Raw genomic sequence first — 20,780 nt, forward strand, 5'->3', positions numbered from 1 at the left:
AAGGAATATATCAAGAAATATTAAAATTTAATTAAAAAAAAAGATAGAAGGGGCTGTAAAACACTAAAAACAAAGTTAAAAAAATTAAAAATTGGACAACGTCGGCTGGCCGGATTAAAAAACCTAATGGGCCAGATGTGGCCCGCGAGCCGTAGTTTCCCCATGCCTGTCTTAGACAATACGGAGCTATGATCACGTTGGATAAATCTTGTGAAGATCTCAGGGAAAAGTTGCAGAGTTACAGTAATGTGTTTAGACTGGCATAATACACATCTGACCAAGAGATTCCTGGAGGCGCATTTCAAAGCTCATAAACTAAATATTCCCGCTTTTCTTCCTTCTCCCTGTCATGCAGAAGACGTTGGGTTGGTCCAAAATGAACACATTACTACAATAAACATCCATTGTTTTTGTGCGTGCGCGTGTATGTTTTGGCTTGGAAAAGTCCATAAAGTCAGTTCTTGTGACCATGCGCAACAGAAACACTTGGCTGTGTACCAATGAGAGAAAACGAAGTAAAAGAATCCACCTTCTGTTTTGTTGCCTCTCCCCATTTTTACATTTTATATTTTGCTAAGCCGTGACATTCCGGTTTAAACTAACAATGACACACATTGAGGGAAAATAACACCGTCAGTATCCTTCGAAAGATAATCTAGGTCGTATTACGTAGAAAAGTGTTGTTGGCATTGTTATCAAACTCTACAATTAAATTCCTTGTACTTTTTAAAAGCGACTGGCTCTGCAAGATTTTCATTTACGGGGATTCTCCCATCCAGTTTTCTGACACACCTCAACATGTAAAAAAAAAAAAAAAGTTATTCAATGACAATAGCGGTTAACTGGAAATCTTGAACAATACCATTACTATGGAATAAGGTCATCTAAGTTGTCTTAAGTAGAAAAGTGGTGCTGAAGTCAGCATCAAATTCACCTATCATAATTCCACGACTATAAGGCGCACCACATTATAAGGCGCACCGTCAATGAATGACACATTTTAATTTTTTGCCATATATACTATATATAGCACACTGGATTATAAGTCGCCCTGTCTATTTTGGAGAATATTTAAGACTTTTAAGTGCGCCTTATAGTCGGTAATTGAAAGCACAGTAAAATTACTCCTCACTATTTATACTCTGTTCACTCAAACACAAAACGTTTATGGACCACGACTTAAATCATAACCCAAAATCATAAAAGCTTAGGTCAAGGGCAATCCTAATCTGTACACCATAACTGTAAAGCACCACATTAAACTAAAAGCCTGGATTCAAACCATCATATTTATGCGTATACAGACAAAGCCAGGAGATTTGACAAAAATAAGTCGACAACAATGCCTAACTGTCTTGGTAAAGATCCTCTTTTAGAGTCATGGGACTCCAAAACTCCTGATCCATATCTTCTCCTCATCCAATCAACAAAGGATGCAAAGCTGCACATGCAAAGGCATTTTTTTAAAGTTCCATACCACTAGTGGTTGTAATATTACAATATTCTTCTTGAGTGGCCTATTGCTTGAAAACAACTTTCCAGTCGAGCAATTCTAGCATTAACATGTCATTCTACTTTGATGAGCTCCATATGAATAAATAACAATCAAGTCTATGATCAGAGAAATTAAATCATAAGAATTTCATGGCTCACTTAGTGTGACGTAGTACAATATGGTGGTCCACTTTAAGGAAAACAAATAGTCAAATACACAGAGTTGGAGGCTGCAGGTTTGATGGAAATCGCCTGGGCAAAAAGTGTATATTGGAACTGTAGAATCCGAGATTTTCAGTTGTTTATTTATTTTAGGGGAGATTACAGGAATATTTTTCATTGCAGATCTTTGAGCATGATGATTGGACATGTGCAAGGCCAGGTTACTGCTTGGTCACTGGTTAGAAGGCTCCATATTTAGTAAATATTGCGCTGATAATGGTAGTTTATAGTCTTAAAATTACTTATTTTCTGGTAGGAACACATTTATGCCATTCTGCGTCTGCAAAATAGAGAGCAAGCCCCTCCCACATTTTCACAGTTGACTGTCAAGTTCCAGGTCACTCAAGCTGCAGGGGGACATCCATCTTGCTTCTTGACACACATCACCGATGAAAAATGAGACAAACGAGATTTCCACATAAAGAGTTTGACAGGCGACTTGCACCCCGCCAATGCATGCGCGTGTTTTTGGCTCCCCCCAAAAAGAACTGAGTTTTTTTAAGCAATGCTTCAATGACCAGCCCAGTCATGACAGTATTTAGCCAAACAGAAGTTAAAGATCAACTACATTTTTATGCCCAGTTCAAACCATTTTTATTTTCATGAGGCATCTCCACTGGTCAAACGAAAACCTGGGATAGAGTCATCAGGATTTTACGATGACTCTAGTTTCATCTCACCCCCCCCCCTGCTGCTCGACCCTTTCATCAAGTCACACAGTTGTTGGTTTAACTCAGACCCCTCTCAGCAAGCCTCAGCACAGGGGAGGATCCCTAGGCCAAGCAGAATTTGGCCAGAGAATGAGGAAAATCTTTTCATCGAGGACCGCCTACCTCCAGTCATGCATCCCCCCCAACCTCCAAAGTCTTTCCTATGCCTGCAAAACCTGCAGGGCAAGACCCAGAAAACAGTCTACTGTAAATATACCCTATGCAATGAAGGCCAAACATTAAAAAAAACAAAAATATATGGAGCCACAGGCATTGAGGAGGTTTTTACAACATTTATCTTAAGTGCTGCTGTAGCACATCAAACACGGGGAGACAATGACACGCGCTATTAAAAAGCACACTCACTTCGCAGTGGGTGGGCTCGAAGGACCATTGCATAGCGAAGAGGCAATTACCATATAGGTCAGAATTGAACATATCTGGTTTATACATTTAACACAACTGTTTAAAAGAGCACTCAGCTTCGAAGTAGCGCCACGTGTATATTTTCTATACTTTTTTGTGCTTCTGTGTGTATGTCAATATACCCAACTCCAAGAGAGGGTGTCAAAAGTACTCCAAATATTCTCCATGTTTGTGTCAAGTCTTCAAATGGTGTTTAAAAACAACTAACTTCACAAAAGAAGTCCAGAGCTCTGAACCCTTGATCTCAGAACTGTAAAGCGGATATTCTACCCACTGATCCAACGTACTGCCCTTTGTAAAATGGCTAAAACCAGAATTTTTTTTTTTTTGGGCCAAGAAATGATTTGATACTTCAGAAATTTCAACCACGTATCACATAATGAGCCTGACTTAAGGGCAGACAGTAAGAAAACAAGCGTCACGACAGGACGCTATGAGGTTTAGAGACCCTTTAACACGATTGTAACAGTCTAAGCCTGACAGAGTCACTCGAGTGTGTGGCCATGGTGCGGGGAGATAACATATCCTTCATCATCTTATTACAGGGGCTTACAAGAAGGATGAAAATGCATAGATACGCTTTGTAAAGAGTGATCACCAATGGATTGTTGGTAATCAGGGTTGGATATCATACATGTACAGTACAGTGCTTTTCATTGGTAGGCAGCTGTCGATGTTTGGAACAGTGGCTGATCTCAAAGATCGTACACGGTCAGGTGTAGCCATCAATCAAAACTTTGGCTACCACTCAGCAGCTTAGCAAATAGCCTTTAAGCACTCATCCAAATCTGCTATGGATATCAGAGTTAGTCTGGGTTCTACATCTGAATCATTATTTCAAAACAGTACAGTCTGGATCAGCAAATTTACGATTCAGTTCACATATCTATTGCTTACAAAGTAGCCTGTACCCCATTGACCGGTAAACTCTCAGCTCAAACATTGATGTTTTATTAGGAGTTGGCAGAAAAAGATGTAATCATTCTTGGCTGTGCGGCTTCAAATGCTTGTCGCTATAAAAAAGGCAGGCAGGAAAGCCCAGAAGGCAATACGTCAATTCTTTGAGTGTTTTGGAAAATGGCCAACAGGTGATTTTTCACACCACGCATGCCACAACACACCTTGGACTCAGGAACAAGAAGGAAAGATCAAGGTCTGAATTATGGTATTGAAATATAACCCTGCTGTTATTTTTATTTCATTCGTCTACTGAGCGTGAAACTTGTTACAAAAAAACGAGGGGAAAACCCAAGGTTCATTCCACGAGGGCTCCTTTGATACTTTATGCTTCCGATCTGTAAAAATTTTACACTCTTCATATAAATGTGAGCCCTAAAATTCATAAAAAAGGAAGTGTCTCAATAAATGAAGATTTATATATTTCTTCAAATACATTTTGCAGTCAGTGCAGAAATTTCCCTGAAGGAGAAATATGATTGTATCAGTTTTTATCAGTGCAAAAATATTTCAAAGCATGAGATCATAGTGTGTGCATTATACATAATCTGCTGGATCTTGTTGAGTCTGAAATTTAGATGACATCATTGATGGGAAAGACACAATTTGTCAGTATTAGTTACACGTCGAACATTTCCTACGACACGCAGAAGCAAAAAAAATGAGTAAGAGCTTTTCGGCACACTGTAGAAGCAGAACATCCCTCAACCGCTCTACTAAAAGAATAGATTAAAACAGTCTCCATTTCAGTAACTGTAGGACAGTTTTGTTTTATACTATAAAATAGAAGCAGTCAAACATCACCCAGCCACCTATACAATCCATATTTCTATAAATTACACTGATGTTATCATTTAAAATTGCGTACTGATGATGCACACACAAGTTATTAAATTAAGGATTATCCAAACACTGAAATTCTTATCTACTTGTCCTTTGGTGTGCCCATTTCTTTGAACTCCATGTTAAAGACTAGACAAACTCCATCCGTCCAATCATTTCTCATCTACTCAAAGACTATGCAGCTGTCCAAGCTTCCTTCCAGGTCAAAAGGGAAAGTCCTAATGACCATCTTACTTCAGGCTACCACCTGTCTGCCCTGTCTTAGCCCGAGACTGGTAAAGAAAATAGAGAATTCAATAAAGTGAGATTAGAGCCACGAGGCTTGTTTCTGTTTAGCATACCCAAGTCATTTTCTACTCCGTAATTAATTAACGCTATAAATATATTTGATTCTACAGCCAAACCATTGCATTTGCCACTATATTTACCCAAAGTTAAATGTCACTGTCCTTCTAATTTGCTTAGATTTGGCAAAGATCACCGAACAATGTCAAAGTCAGAGATTTAATCTTTTATAAAACGACACAAAGCCCAACAAAGATAAGTTTGTTGTGTCGTAGATATAATCTAGACCGTATGTGTTCAACATGTGACGTTAGCAGTCCTACTAATACTTCAAATCTGGTATCAGACTCACCTCTGCATGACTTACAATTAACTGCAGTTGTTAATGGGCTTAAGTAGAATTTAGTTTGTAAAATGATCCTACAATTAGGATTTAACTTTGCATTAATGGAGGCCCTGTTTCTAAAAGGTCACGAGGCAGAAAAGGGCATCTTTGAAGGACTGCCAGGCCTAGATAGACCTCCAGAGATGTTGAGGGCCAGATGGAGGGGGAGTTTGAAGTAGAACATAGAGAGGGGAGCCCCTGCCAACAGGCTTCCCCTCAACCCTCTAGGGTTATGCAGGACACCAGTTTAACCAAGAGGAAGCCAGATGAGACCCAGTGGAGCAGTAAATCTCAAATGCAGATACTTAAGGAGATTCCACTGCAGGAAAATTGGACATTTTCGGAGCCGAAAACACAACCTTTTCCAGCCACATATCATGACCGGATTCTCTTTTCACATATTTCTTTTTGAGAGATTGGAGACTCGTTGTCGGTGGTTGTTTTTGGCCATATGTTTCCTGCCTTGAAAATCCTGGAGCTAAATTAAAATGTTTTCTATTATTGTCTAATGCAAAGAGGCAATTAAGGGTTTGTTTTGACCAAGAACTCTTCAATAACAGACATTCACTGGGAACACAAGTACTTCACTTTTAGTTTGACAAAGCTTATGTACCAAAAAAAAAAAACTAGCAATTTTCTCATGCTTAAAGCAGTTTTTAAAAAAAATGCACGTCCAACTCTCCCTCACTTACTATAACTCACCAGCACTTGTCAGGTTGTTCCAGATAACAAGGACAGGGTGATTCATAGACCGAGGTCTTACTATAAATTACCTCAAGTGCTATTAGCTGAAAATGGTCTTATTGCCACAGAGGAACGTCCAACACAAAACACAATTAAAAATTTCCACTCACTACACATTTGGTTCAGATAAAAATTCCCACTTCCCTAAAATAATTAGTAATTAATACCAAAATTTGCTTAACTTTCCTTAAAATCTCATTAACATGACCTTCCACCCTTCCTTTAGATTTTCACTGTACTTGGGTCTCCTTCCAAATTCCCAAATCATACACGTAAATTATGTTATTATGGAAATAAGGATTGAAGTTTGCGATCTTTCGGTCTGAATCTGGCACATGTAAAAAATATGTTTGTTTTACTTTGAGTATGAAAGCCTAAGTTCCTGACAGGTATATCTATAACACAAAGGATTAATTAAATGTACGATAAATAGGGGTCTTAGATGCCAAGTGCTTGTTACATTAACGAAATGCTGTCAAGTTTGCTGATGATCTTGATTACCAGAATAAAATTCTTACAAAATAATAAAATGGATGTGTGGGTATGTTTCTTATTTGCCTTGTGGTTGGCTAAAAATTCAGTTTAAAGTTTAAAGTTAGAGTCACAGACTATGCTTTTTTTCATATGCAATTCACAACTGTGAGACAGACATATCAGATTATATATATGTATTTATTTTACATATGATAAGTTGGCCAAATACCATATCAAGTTTTACAGCTCTGATGTGGCCATTATTATTGTATGATTGTCAGTGTGTAAATAAGGCTTGACACAACAGCACAAAGAGTTGCAGCTGTTCCGAAGGAGGGTGTTGGGCTAAGTTCCTGCGTGTCAATGCATTTTTAGCAAGACTCTTCATCTTTGATTGCACCTACAGACTTGTAAAAATTTCCATGACTCAAAAACGACTGTCTGTGTATCATATAAAGTGAATCTGTCAATCATTCTAAGGATTTGACTTGGATCTGAAATGGACTAAAAGCCCCTATATTCACTAATTCCTGTCAGACCAACCCTCATGAGCTTACCACACCTTGATGAATAACTTTACTTACAGGTGAACACACACCAGTAGACACAGGAAAAGTTCGCACAACAAATAGAAGCCATTTTTTTTTCTTTTGACTATCCCAAAATTTTGATATAAGCTTGAACTCAAGTTTTTTTCTGGTTTTGACAAGCCGTGGTCAAGTCCTTGTCTCAATCGTAACAATAAACATTACTCTTTTAAGACTAAGGGTGGTATCTCTCATAATTTTACATTTAATGATGCAACAGCAAAATGGAACAGATTTATTAAGCTATTCCTTTTTGACCACTTGCATCAGGACAATGGCTACCAAACAAATTATATTATTCAACTTCAAAATAAAGGCTGCATTAAGGGAATTGTGTTGGTTACATTTTCGGCATGTTGAAGATCTGTTTTCGCAGAGGAATGAATACCAATCCAAATGCTTCATTGTGTATGGATTTGTTTTGAAAATATGACCACTTAACACTTCTACATGGATCTCATCGAAATATACATTAACAGTAAACAGAATCCCAGCAGGTTAAAGAGAAGCTAAGAATAGATGAGAATTTGACGCTCTAAGGATCAGGAAAATTGCCAAATAAGCTACACCATTGTTTAAGATTCATATTTAAAACTTAGAGAGTAAAACGGTTTGTCATTTGAACTATAGAAAGTCATTACGTGTATAATATTGCATGAGGAAAAGGCAGGTAAAGTTATTTTAAGTGTGAAAAGTCTTAGTGAAGCCTACTGACTGGCATTGTAGTGGCCTTGAAAGTTTTGATGTCCAATCTGCATTGAACATGTGTTCTAGAAACGCATCAAGTCCTTTGAGCATACAACATGACATCACAATATAAAAGACGATAACAAAGGTGGAGGACAAGAGAGTGAAGATAAGAAACGGTTTAACTTTTTGTATTAGGAAAGAAAATGCACTAATGGCTTGTGAAAATCCCACAGGATGAGGTTGTGAATGAGCCGCTATGTGTGCGAGGGATAGTAAAGTGGCACATAATGCCTGGGAATAAGCCCGTAATCTAAGGTATCAAATTCAGTCTGCTGGTTAAAGGCCATCCGCATAGTGAATAGGCTCTTTGTTGAGCTTGTGGCCAACAGCCTCATTTGCATGTCGTGATAAACGTTGTTTACCCTGGACATACAGCTCTGTGAAGTGGTAGGTAAACGCTGTGTGAATGATAGATTTACCGCCTCACGGGCAAGCATGCAGTTCTGTAGCGAGTACGAATAGAGTGAGCCAGGCTTCAGTTATGCAAACATAAGTTTCACAGTTCAAGAGACGCAAACACATATGTTCAGAGGAGCTATTTTATGCAACGGGAAAGGGACAGAACATTAAGAAACAAGAGCCAATCTCCTGGTTGCAAATTTATAATCATATACTGTACCTATAATGTCCAACACTCATATTTTCCAATAACTGCAACCACAACACACAACGTACTGATTTGATAAACACGTAGATATGAGCCTGGACTCTTGTAAATTAGAGCGGTTGATGCAGTCGAGTACGTTAACAGAAGAGGCTTATGCGTGATTGAAAAATGAGAAATAACTTCTCTATGCAGGTCGGAAAGGCTAAGGGACGGAAACCCAAGGCCAGAGGAATCATTCGCAGGTCAGCAAACATGAAAACATGAAATTGGCTAAAAACAATGTTATGATATGTGACATACAGGTGGTGCTTCTGCATGGCACAAACAAAGTTTGTTTACTGTCGACATTTCCATGGGTTCAACACTGTTCCGTGAAGCCACCACACATCTCCACAAAACATCCATATGGGCGCACCTAAGAAAATTTTAAACCCACTCAGATTCACAGCTGACTGCAGACACAAAAGAGAGCAAAATACACACAGACACTCGCTTGCACAAGTCGAAACTCTTCCATTTCTACAATGCCCAGTGCAAGATCCGCATCAATGACAAACTCACAGACAAAACTAAACTTCTGCGTTTCAAGAAGTCAAAGGCAACTAGGCAATAATCTAATGTATTTTCATTGACAGTCCAAAGCAGTTTTGATTGCAAAAATCAGTTTAGCTAATTCAAGGGTGCGAAAACGATTCCACAAAGGGTCGCACTGGGTCCTGGTCTTTGTCCTAACCGACCCAAGTCCCAACAGCTTAACCAATGAGCTCTCTTCTAAAATAAGTAGCACCTAACTTCAATCAATTGATTACACTTGCAAAAAATACCCTCTTGTTCAGTTTGATTAAAAACCTTGGCGTCCTTTGAGTCCCAATTTGACACCCCTTTACTAAATGTTTTACCATGTCTACTTTGTCACTAAAAAAATCTGTTTTTACCGACTCTATTCCGTGACTTTTGCCGCCTAAACCCTCGCTTTATGTGTTCGCAATAATATAGACATACACGCAACGGACTAGACATGATTTAACCGATTTTGACAGAAGTTTGATTGGTGTCTCAGCCACTGGGTGGGCTGACCTAAAGTGTCCCCAAGGTCTCGTTCCAGGTAGAAAGACAGACAGCCGCCTGGAATTGGAATGCACCTCCTCTGCATCCCTTTCTAAGACAGCTCCACCCCCTTTCTTGACACTCTGCACGCAGACCCACACACGCGTCCTCGACCTTGTTCTTCCAATGAGGAGTCACACATTCTCACATTTGCCCCATCTTTAGCTTTGCGTGGATTTTTGTTTTTTTTGTGATGATTTAGCACACATTTCGGCCTTCTGGCTTATTTTGGGAGCGAATTTGCAGAATGACATCAGCTCTGGATGACTGAAAGTAGGTCAAACTGCTGAGCAATGTAGGCCAGGAAAAATAGAAAGTGGGATAAATCCCCTAAGTGAGGGAGACGGAGAAGGAAAAGTCAAGTAGCCAAAGATGAAGCAGTATTGAAGCAAAATAAATTAAATTAACCTGAATGACTAAATAGGAGCTCACTATTATGAGGAAAAACAACTCCTTTGATATCTAAACATCATATCTAATTGCGCATTGATAATATTAATATCTAGTTAATGTAATGTGTATTAATTATGTGTCAATACCCCCCCCCAAAAAATCTCTCTTCATAGATATAGAAATATCAATAACAACACATTTTTTTGGGAAAACTAGGACTACAAAAGCATAAAAATTGTTTATTTTTCTTCTTTTTAAACACGTACATTATTTTTTTTATTTTTATTTTAGGCTGATATAACTGTGAATCCATTATCCTTCAATTTAAAGCACACACATCTATTTAAGTTAGCAAATACTTCATATGATGAAAGCCTACACACATGAAATGCTTACGGACCATTCTGAGCATTATCATATAACGAAATTTGAGTTGACCTCTAACTGTACATAAAAACTAACCATTCTATTGCTGCCAAGTATTTGTCAACCATGTGGCATTTTTCCACTTTTAAATTGAAATGAATATCATGGATAAGCCTTCAGAAGTAACCTGAACCCTGTTTACTTACCCTAATGCAAACAGTCACAAACATGCGCAGTGCCACGCACACACACACACACACACACACACACACACACACACACACACACACACACACACACACACACACACACACACACACACACACACACACTTTCCTATGTGAGTGACACTCCCACACACACACACGCATGGATACACACACTCTTTCCTATGTGAGTGACACTCACGGCTGTTACTAGAAAATGGGGGTGTACAGTGTCTAGTGATGGTGGGTAACTTTGGTGTGGTAATAACAAATAATCCATGTCTGCAGTAATGCAGTAATGAGCTGATTTGGAAGATTAAATGTAAACTCTCTACGATAAAGGGCACATATATTTTTAACGCAACTGTCTAACAGTTTTTATTTAAAATGTTATATGGTCAGATCAAATGTTTATTGTTAATTGTTGGGAACCTATTCTATATAGCCATGTCACACTTGGAGTACATTAGGGTACATTTTTAATTAGTTTGTTGGCAGTCTGTCTGGTAAAATTGAGATCTTGCTAATGTTTTATTAATTTTAAGAAAAAAGTGTGTTGGAAATCATAGAAAAACTTTTTGAGTTGCTGTTGAAAGGTAAAACTACATCATTGTTGTAGACAACATTTGTGAAATAAAAGGACAGGAATTGATTACTTCTTACTCAGTTCCGAACTAGGTTGAATCAGGTGTGTACACATTTCCAGTCTAAAAATCAACCACAAAAATTCTGAATACATTTTTTTCCACTTATGAAGGTGCACCAAAGTAGTTATTTAAAATCTTCAAGCTTTTGTTGTTCCAAACTAACCAATCCATCGTCTGCTACACTTTGTACATTATCCATGTTGTTCCAGTCCTACTTAATTCTACTCTCTGATGACATGTAATTATTATTATCACAATTCTTCAACGCAAAACTTAAGTCCAACAACACTTGCCCTAAAACTCATTAGAAAAAGCGTCCTAATATTCTGATCAGTCTACTATAAATCCATCAATGTGATTGCCTGCGTTCATGTTTCCTTAAACGCGCTACCACCCACCGAGAAACGTCAGTTAAATATTTCAAGGCAGAGAAGCGATGAAGTGTCCAGAGGGGGGGTACGACGTGCCATCTGAAGCGCCCCATGCGCGCCGACCGAGCATTTGTTACGGACGCAGGCAGACATCTGATCTTGCACTAAGCAGCTTCTGAAGCGACGCGCCATCACAGTTCACCCGAAACAGAAGCTTCCAGTCAATTGACCGCTTAGTGTCACTTGCCATTTTCAATGCCATCTTCTCCCAGTATAAATAAATATTATGTAAAAAAAAACATAATTCATGAGTGGGCGTGAAGGCAGTGATATAGAGTTATATCTTGGGTTTTGGCTTTCTGTAAGAGAGGCAAAGGTTGCACTTTGGCCTTCTAATAATGGGCCAAATTGTTCCTAGTACCCACTTTTCCCTCTGCCTTTACACAAGCAAACCACAAAGGGGTGCTACAGCTTTTTGCAAAGCCTGTATAAATAATATATATATTTATATGTACACACATCATCCTGCTCCATCACAGAAACCTGAAGCAAGAAATCGAGCAAACCTATGTGTACAGTCTTATTATGTATATAGCCGTTAAATCGTCTGTATTACCTCAATTTATGTATTCATTGTTCTAAAGTGTATTTCCCAGTTAGGTAATCATGAGTCATTATTACTGGAATTTTCAAACAGTGTCGATGATAACGGACGTAAGGTAAGTTAAATACAGTTTGCTTGTTTTTGTTGAATAAAAATTGCCTTTAATTTTCACAAATGCTTGAAAATATTTCATTACACAATTTTTACAGCCCTTTTACTTTTTTTTTATATCAATGCACACATGAAAAGTACTATATATAGTATTTCACAACAGAAAAATATCCAGACTGAAAACAAATGTGCCAAAAATGCCACCGATTATCAAACCAACAATATAAATTAACAATATTGATCATTTTGATGAGCAACATTATTGTGAACAAATATTTAATAATACCCAATGAGTGTCTTGAGTATTTTCATTTTTGTAGGTGGGAAAAGGATAGTCAAGGGACCGTTTCCATTATGCAAAAGCCACCTAATCTCCGGACCTTTTGTTTTCCTTGGTTTTTCTCAAATGTTGTTCGCCACCTCAATAGCAAGCTAATGGATGCCGATGGAGGAAGTGTTTGACATTGCGGACACAGCAGTGCTTGTTTTAGAGGAGCCGGTCATGTGCTCTGGCCCCCCGAATGTGACCCGGACCCCCCAGCCAACTGGAGGAGGTTTCAGGAACTGTCCGCTCTGGGGGAACTGAGTGTCAGTTTAGGCCCCCAGTGAACACAAGTCAACATGCCTTAATCCCTGAATCACCTAGAGTTACACTTTCGAGTCTGCAATTAGCTAAACGGACCCCCCTAAAACGCGCCTTCTCGGCTCACTCTTTCTCCGCCTTGACACGGAGCGCCGAGCTGGGACGGGTTCCGTTCGCTAACGTCCGTGCTGGGATTAGCCGAGTGCGGGTCTCGGTGGCAGAGCGCCTTCTTGGCCACATGCGCCCTCATCTTTCACTGTCACCGAGTTGGGCAGGAAGAGATCAAAACAAACATGTGGTGGCAGGGACTGACAAACATGATGAATCGCTGTAATCAGCTTTTAGGCAACCCACAATGCACTCTGCTGGGGTGAGGCTACAAAGTCTGCCAGGACAAGACACACACACACGGTTGAATGACACTTGCATGAACTAGTGCAGGCCTGCGAACCGAGAGAACTAAAATCGGGGATTTTCTTTGGTTTTTGCAGCTCATTACTAAGGTCTAAGTACTGTTGAAACCAGCTCTCAAAATTATTTTCATGAGAGAGAGTATCTAAGTACTGTTTAATATCTAAGTACTGTTTAATATCTAAGTACTGTTTAATATACAAGTACTGTTTAATATCTAAGCACTGTTTAATATCGAAGTGCTGTTTAATATCCAAGCACTGTTTAATATCTAAGTACTCTTTAATATTTAAGCACTGTTTAATGTCTAAGTACTGTTGAAACCAGCTCTCAAAATTATATTCATGAGAGAGTTTAATTTCTAAATATCTACTGTTTTCAACAGTAATTAGATATTAAACAGTACTTAAATATTAAACTCTCGCTCGTGAATTTAATTTTGGGAGCTGGTTTCAACAGTAAACTCTGTCACCATCTGACCGGCAACCAAAAGGGACCAAAAGACCGGCGACCAAACGTCGAGAACCTGGACAGTCAGTGATTGCATTCAGACTGCAAAAAAGTCAAAAATCGTTGTGATACAATAGTTCAAAAGTCATTTTTTGGGGGAATACCCAGAGAAAACCCACACAGGCAGATGTGGTAACCATCTTCCACATGCTCCCTCCATTTTTTAATTCCTCTATTAAAATGAATACATTCCACCAAAATCTGGCAATCAAGTCATATTTTGAAATGTTGTATTCATATTACAAAATGTCATTTGTTATTTCCCGCCCTGCTTGCCCATCAAACAATGGAGCGCACGATTCCTTCTCAAAGGAAACTGTGTGTCCTTGTACCAACGTTATCATCAAGCTTTGAGCTCCTTACGATGATGAGGGTATGCATTCCAAATTTGGTACTGACTCCATCCTGCACATTGTTTGCCTCCTCTGAGACTTCCTGCTCAGAAGAGGAGCCACCAAAGGACCAAAAAGTGCCACCACATCCCCTCAAAACCACTAAAAAAGTTCTTCCCTGCCACATTTCAAGTAACATGGTCTTCAAAATCAAATCCCTGCATGCTAATAATCCCTTAATTTCATTGTCTGGATTTGGGGCGGGGCTTCTAATGGAAACTAGCGACGTCCTGCTACTTTAAATACACAGATGTCACTCGGAAAATTCTCACGAAACGTCTTCAGCGTTTCAAACTGAAGATTATGTCAATTCTAAACGTTTATTTAAGCCGACCAATGGAATCCAGTCAGCAGTAAAATCTGGCATATTCTGACGCTGGCATGATTTTAAAGGAAATATTCACTCGCTGGAGTACTTGGAAGGAAACTTATGAGTTCTAGCCACCTTTCTGACTTGGCTACATTTAACACCATTTGGAAAAGGGAGAGAGGGAGCCAGTTTAATGGATATGTACTCCATTATGCGGCCTCCACTGGCGTGTGACCGGGGGTCTGAAGTTCAAGTTCACAAAAGAAGAGGCTGGAGTAGAATGAACAAGCCGGGATTGGACCGGGAAGGATAGACGGGGCCCGAGTGATTGAGGAATCGCGGCGTGGTAGAACTTGACGGGGGTTGAGAGACGTGAGTGGGAGGCGGAGAACAGGGGGGGTCCAAACCCGGACTCCCCTCGGCCAGAAACAACAAGCGAACCTTCTCATATTCAAATAAATAGCAGGTCAGTAGGGAACAGATAAGAAGGAAAGAGCAAGACCCCGGGTTAGCTTCTTTTCTTCCGATAATCTATTTAGGATCGGCCACCAAGTGCAAAACAGGCGGCGACGTAGTTGGAAATCATCACAGACGCCGCCCTTCCATTTCAAAGCCGAGTTTAAGCCGGACAAAAGGCCGTCGGATCCGAGCCGGCCAAGAAGAAAGGCCCCTAATTAATTGGGGGGGGAGATCATAGAGCCCCCCCGAGCCCTCAGCGTTGGGCCTTTTTGTGGCAGGAATGCCAGCTATTTACCGGCGTTCCGATCGGGCTGCGGAAAGACACGAGGTGATGACGTGAGGTAGATAGGAAAAGGATACTTTTCAAAAGCTAAAAGCTTGCCGGTTTTAAAACAAAGAGGCAGAGGGGAAAGAGAAGGACTGATTTTGAAAAGTGATCTCACTCAAAGAATCCCCCTCCCTTTCCTAACACAGCAACCAATGCCTAATAAAAGGTGCTTTATTCGGATTTAAAAGTCGGATGAGTCCAAGTCTGGTTTTGTATTGGTCACTCACTTTTTAAGAATAGAGAGTGTTGGTCCAAGTGTGGTATGGGGGAACAGGGGCTGTTGAAGGGCACCATTGGCAGCTGTCAGGCACGTATATATACTACATGTGGAAAGAGGACCCGGCCCACAACCTCCAAAAAACAAACATACAAATCTGCAAAAGGGGAATGTTAACGTTTGGTGCTTTTCTTGATTCATTTTGCTGTGAGCTTGATAAATTGAAGGGAAGGACAGGTTGGAGCAGGGGTGGGCAAACTTTTGGGCCCGGGGGCTACATTGACTTTAAAAATTTGACAGATGGGCGGGGTCAGCACAAGATACGATACATATAAAAAAGTGCATCCGTTAACAGTACATATGAAACATAAACAGGAAAAAAGGACTAAAGTATTAACATACTCATCACTCATTATTAAAGTAAAAAGTATAAAGTACAAAGTAAAGTAAAAAGGAATGTATTAAGAAATACTATAATGTATTTTTAAAAATGATAGAAGGGCTGTAAAACTCAAAAACAAATAAGAGTGGGCAGAGCTACTGCCAATGGCTTCCGCGTTACAGCGCCATCTTAGAAAAAAAAACATTTGGACAATGTCGGCGGGCCGGATTAAAAAGCCTAACAGGCCTGTATGTGGCCCGCAGGCCGTAGTTTGGATTGGAGGAATTTACAATGAACAGACTATAATTTTGAGTGTTGCTCATCAAAATCAAAAATATAGACACTCGCATGTTATAATAAAAGGATATTAAAAGAGAATATGTGTGGGAATGTGCAAAAAGGCACTAGGGAATGATGATTTTCACCTTTGCTCCGCCATTGTGTTCATTCCCATTGTGTTTTTTTGTACATGTACTTTTATGATGACCCCCAAAAATACAAAGAGAACGAGTTGAACAGGAAAGGTATCTTTATATGCCAACGAGGAAATGGGTTTCAGGCCTTTTTTTCCACGTTTCATTTCATTTTTTCCACAGAAATGACGAAAAATTGCGTTGCTAAACAGGATGGGCGTGCACCAATGCGTTTCCATCTAAAATTACAATTATAATACGATAATTTGTGATTTTATTTTTAAAATCTGACTGTCAAGCATTCATCGATCATTAGATATTTACTTTTAACATTATTAACATTTAATGTATGCGCATCTATATTTTTTAAATGTTTTTTTAAGTAAGGAATTAAGAAATTAGCCTTAACTATTGCAAAACCAAATTTCTATGTACATTTTTTGTGTTAAATTGTTGATATAATTCTTATTACTTTAATTATTATTTGACCTTCTTTGATGATGAATTAAAAAGTTATTAAACAGCCAAGGATGAAAGACATCTGTCACTAGAGATTTGAAAGAGAAAATATTTTCTTTTGCCGATTAGAGTTTTTGAAAGGAATTGTGCTGTCAATGCAGATATTTCCACGCAGCATACCTGCGTGTATTTCATCCATCCCCACCGAGTGAGGGGACACCCCAGGACCCCTTCTGTCAGCGGTCAACTGTTCACTTCCTCTCTTGCTAATTCTGGGATGTGGACTAATATTTGGATAGGGTAAGGTTATATACAGGGGTGGACTAGAAGCAAAAAAAAACTAACTAAAAACCCCCAAAAATATTTTTACAGAAGTGTTTGATGGAATTAATGAGAACGATATCATAATATTAAATTGAACAATGGTGTATTTTCTGCTACTACAACTTGTTCAATGTTTGTTTGGCAAAAGACAAAGTACTGTAATAAAATGTCCTTATACAAGTACAATGAGATTTAAAGCATCACCATAAAGTACACACAAATTAGTAGGCATGAAAATTATACACAATAAAAATGAAATAAGGAAACAAAGTACTTACGTGGTTAGCAGCACGATATAGAGGAAGTCATACATTTAAACATTGGGGAAATAACAGCTATAAACTGACTTTATAGAAGACTAAAATAACACTGTAAATTACATCTTATTCTTTGTGTATACATACCACACGCACTTTGCTGACCAGCAGAGGGCGTTGTACCTTTGTGTTAATATTGAATGTGGATAAATAACCACGAGGAAGAAATAGAACATTCTAGTATAGTTAATGTTTAGTGAGCGTGTCCATAATAAAACGCGGATACCTTATTTCATGGAGACTACTTTTTAAAGTGAAAAACATATCACGTACCACCATCAATATTTAAAAAAACATTTTGACACAATAGGATTGCCTCACAGTAGCCGCGATCTGGCTTATATTTCAATTACTTTTCGAAATTTTAGTTGTTCTTACCTCATCAGTGTGTTCTTGGGCATCATTGTCCATCTCCTGCAGTTTTTCCTCCTCTGATCGTGCTATTAAACTTTTTTTTTGTTATATTCAACTGTCTTTTCACCCGATTGTCTTGCCGATTCTTTGGATCTCCTTTTCTTGTCCATCCATTCCATTTTTTTGTACAGATGTCCGTGTCACTTGTCACTTGAGCAGATCACTTGTTATTATAACTATCACTAACTGATCTAACGTCTAAAAAATTAAAAATAAACCATTAATAGGCAGCGTAAAGTATCTCTCATGCCATCGTGGCCTACGGCTGAGGAAATTTGTTTGGGATTTTTCCCGTTTTTTTTTTTAATAAAGGACAGCCGGTGTTCTAATGAGTTGGGCTAATGCGCATGCGCATTAGTCCACCCTCGCTAAGTGTTATCATATTGTATTTTTGCTTAAATGTATTATTATGTGTTTTAAATGTGCGAGATGGTTCATTTGATTAAAAAAAAGATATCAACTAGTGTTTTGACATTGTTGCTCTTGTCGTCGCTGCCTGTGAATAATATTTTGAAAGTGTGTTTATTTTATAACCAATAAACGCAATTATATATTATGCACAAAAATATTGAAATTGAATATTAATAAAAATGCGAGATAATAGTTGCAGTATGGCCAGGCCACAGCTGGTTATATACGGACGACTTTATTTTCGTCAGGCAACATAAATGTTGGAATTTATTTTATTATCTCAAAGTATACAAGGATAACAAGACCATTTTATAGGGAATTATATTTTATTGTGTGCGAGGAATGATGGGCAGACAGAGGGGAAAATGTTTTCCTAATGTTTGTCTTTCAGAAGAGATTTTGTTTGAGTGAAATTACAAAAACTTGCAACCCTCGAGGTTTAGAAAAATATGTGCTATTCAAACCAATTAAAGTCTTTTATATTTGTCGATCTTTATGAATACATAAGGCTGATGCAACATACAAGTCGTTTTTATTGTGAACAACAATGAGGGATTGTGATATCTTATCATTCTATTTGAATTTGAGGGCTGTAAACTGTGCAAACATAAATGCACTGTTATTTGACATTTGTTTTAAAACTGGAATGGTCACAAACTATTGGTCCTAATCCTGAAATGTAATTGTCAATTATGATGACAACAAAACGAAATGAAAAAGTGGAAATATCTTATTTATTATTTTTTATTTATTTTATTTGTATTAATTTCAAGAAAATGAGTTAGTTTGGGTTGTAAAGTTCACTCATCATGTATTGTCATTATCAGTCTTATGATTATAACTAATATTTTATTAAACAAATGCTTGTGAGGAATGCATGTTCCATTAAAAATCCATATATATAAAAAAATAAAAATCTGGTGTAAATATGTCCTTTATACAAATTGTTATTATATTGATTATGTATTTAGTTTGTTGGTTAATTTTGCAAAACAAATCTAACGTATTTTCGAATATCTACTATTCTTTAAATAATACTATGTGAAGTTATTTCAAAGCATTTTTTTCAAATGACATTTGTCAAATGAAGAATTGCTGCATATAGTTATTTATTCATGCAGTATCTCCAACAGAGTTTGTTGATCTTCTGCCTCCTCTGGAGAAAGAGCCAAAATAAATAGAGCTAATCCTCACACTGCTTCATCCCATTAGACCCCCACTGTTGCCTCCAATGCTCTATTCGGCGACCCCCTGTGTAAATTAGACTCCATCCGTTTAATATCCAGCAAAACACACCTCATTGCTGGACACCGAAAATCGATGCGAGGGTTACAAGAGGTCAAGTCCAGCCACTCTTTCCTATAGGTGTCACGCCTGGGGGGCTTCGTTGGTGGGGGGTGTTTACTGACTGCCACGTGCGGTGCACAGTGGCTTTACGCAGAGATGGACGGCGTAAATCTCGAATAAATCATGCTGGAAATGATAGCATTATCGCAAAGAGAAGTACCAGAATGAGGATAAAAATGTATTTTGGATCCCCAAATTTATTTTGCACCCCTTTTTTTTAACATGGCAGACTAAATCGTCACTGTATTAAAATTATTGTGTATATATTTTATTTATATAAAAGGACAAATGTGTAAATTTGTCCAATATGTTTTGTCATGTGACTTCAATCTGAAAGGAATATATTATTTTCTAATCATAATAGGTATACTTACAGTAATTATTTTCTCTTAAGTATAATGATAGCATAGTAATTGATAAATATAGTTAATTTTGTCTCCTCCAAACATTTGACTGGATGCATGACAATCTAAAATATTCCAAATGTTGACAATGATCGACGTCCAATCATTTTTGAGTGGGAGACTTGGCAGCAATATTATTTCCAATGACACTGAAATACAAGCATTCTAATCTAGTCCTCTTCAGTTTAAATGAATTTGACATTTATCCCTGTCAGTAGCAAGAGGAGTGAATTATAGGGTTCATAATTAAAATAACATTAACGATATACTGTTCATAAAACATGAAAACAACAATTAGTAATTAAATATTATAATTGAAACCTGGCATCCACATACGAACCACATTTACATCATATAAGCTACACATGTAAACCTAATGTCATTATTAAATATAATGTTCACGCAGTATGACCTATTTTTTTATTCTTACCAAAAATAGTCACTTGCCCAGAAAAAAAGAACAACCTTCTTCCAAATATAAACTTAATAAAAGAAGCACCTTTAAAAAAAACAACCTGTTCCTCACAATACTTTCACATACAAAAACATCGACGGGAATTCCAGTCACATGACGTCAAAATACTTCCAACTACCATCACATATATAATTCCCAACAACATACAAGCCTTCAACAATATCCACATCCAACATCCCCAAAACACGACCAAAAACGTTAACCAAACCCCCCCAAACACAAAAACTCATGCGACTACGTAAAAAAAAAACAAGTCGCGTGTGCTCTATATTGTGCCTTGCGGAGCGCCATTGAAATGAGTGACAAGCTCTTATTAAAATAAAAGCCTCACGCAC

General features: G+C 38.1%; 1 protein-coding gene across 2 annotated transcripts in view; it reads right to left on the bottom strand.

The window, feature by feature from the left end:
* Nucleotides 1–18,086, bottom strand: part of LOC144215582 (semaphorin-4C-like) — a 221,232-nt gene extending 203,146 nt beyond the window's left edge. For both annotated transcript variants that reach the window (XM_077744620.1, XM_077744619.1), the window contains exon 1: nucleotides 17,773–18,086. The gene's annotated coding sequence lies outside the window, so the exon portion shown is untranslated. The remainder of the gene's footprint in view (nucleotides 1–17,772) is intronic.
* Nucleotides 18,087–20,780: the final 2,694 nt, after the last annotated feature.

The sequence above is a fragment of the Stigmatopora nigra genome, chromosome 22 (assembly GCF_051989575.1).
Source record: "Stigmatopora nigra isolate UIUO_SnigA chromosome 22, RoL_Snig_1.1, whole genome shotgun sequence".
NCBI classification, from domain to species: domain Eukaryota; kingdom Metazoa; phylum Chordata; class Actinopteri; order Syngnathiformes; family Syngnathidae; genus Stigmatopora; species Stigmatopora nigra.